The sequence below is a fragment of the Microtus ochrogaster genome, unplaced genomic scaffold, assembly GCF_000317375.1.
Source record: "Microtus ochrogaster isolate Prairie Vole_2 unplaced genomic scaffold, MicOch1.0 UNK126, whole genome shotgun sequence".
Lineage (NCBI taxonomy): Eukaryota > Metazoa > Chordata > Mammalia > Rodentia > Cricetidae > Microtus > Microtus ochrogaster.
Window position 1 is genome coordinate 2644 of NW_004949224.1, and position 1483 is coordinate 4126.

Sequence of the window (1483 nt, forward strand, 5' to 3'; positions counted from 1 at the left end):
CTGTGGCATGCCTTTGCAAGGGCCCACCAAGAGCATCCAATTCGCCCAGTTCCTGTTCAATATATGTGTGTGTATGTTCATACATGTAACTTAAATGTACCTAGTTTACTGTTAAATGTTATAATTGTCTCTTCATTATATCTCACTCCAGACTAACAAACCAATAAGTTTTATGTTTTAACTTGGTATGTACCTTTAGGTATCTTACAAAAATATGATATATTTAATCCAACCCTGATTTAAAATATATTAAGTTGTTCTCTACTGTTGTCAGTTCTGCTATTAACCTTCTATTGCAAGCAGTTTTTCTTCTGACTTTCTACAACTGTAGATCTTACCTGTTAAATTGGGAGGATGGGGACCTTGTGGGAGGGTTGAAGGGGAGGGGAGAGACAGGAAGAGGAGCAGAGAAAAATGTAGAGCTCAATAAAAATAAAAAAATTAAAAAGCTTAAAAAATAAAAATAAAATGAGATTTTATAAGTCTTTGGGCTTTACCCAAACCAACCAGAAGGTGGCATAGTGGCTACTAGAGAGAAACCAAACAGAAAAAAAAAACATTTCAGGAAAAGGTCTGCTCACATCAGAGAATCGAAACTGCGATGGAGACAGCTTTATTTTTTTTTTCCCACTTCCTTAAGCCCTGTCAGCGTCAGACACACCCTGGTACTTTTCAGCCGGCTTGAGCTGGTACCAAGGTGGAAGTACTATCTGGTAAAGCTTTTATCAAGACTAAAGGAAGGCGTTTTTCTCTGATTTCTCAGGAGGAAGTAAATACAGACACCAGACATTTGTTTCACCAAAATGGACAGTTTTTCGCTTTTTTTTCAATCATAGAAGAAATTTGAACATTTTGGTAAGTACAAAATCTCTCCTATTATTGTTGTTATTATTGGTGTCTATAGCAACCGCTTATTGAACAGGCAGAAATGTGCTTTGTGGCTAGAAATTTTAAATGTGCTTTAAAACAAAACTATTCTGAACCCAGATCGTCTGAACCTTGCTTGTTGAGAAAGGAGTCTGCTTTATATTAGTCACAGCCTTCTGTTGAGATGCAGTTGGAAATCAGGGACACTTCTACTAATGTCTCCCAAAGAAAAGCAGCATCTTCAGAAGGAAAAATAATAAATGTTTTAATGCTTACATTTTTGAAATACACAGCACCCAAGTCACTCTAAGGAAAGGCAGTTTAGACATGGAGCTCTTGACAGCCTTTTGGAGAGTAATATAAGATCAGAGGCATTTTTGAGAGACAGGAAGCGCTGATTTGCTAGTGCTTCTTCTTCTAAGCTTGGAATAGGGGTGCTTCATGTTCCTGGTGGGAGTAGGAGGCTTATGTCTGATTTCCCCCCAAAGTAACTGATGATGTAACTCAAGGGAAATATGTTGCTGAGTTATGATCTCCTTCAGAAAAGCTGACAATACAGGCAACCCCACTCATCCAAGGTGTGTCGGGATTTTATATCTGTGTGATCCTTCAGAAA

The 1483-nt window shown here is 38.0% G+C and overlaps 1 protein-coding gene across 1 annotated transcript in view; it reads left to right on the forward strand.

Annotated features, from left to right (window-relative positions):
• Positions 1-564: 564 nt before the first annotated feature.
• Positions 565-1483, forward strand: part of Samd9 (sterile alpha motif domain containing 9) — a 21067-nt gene continuing 20148 nt past the window's right edge. The window contains 1 exon segment of the mRNA XM_005371766.3: positions 565-855. The gene's annotated coding sequence lies outside the window, so the exon portion shown is untranslated.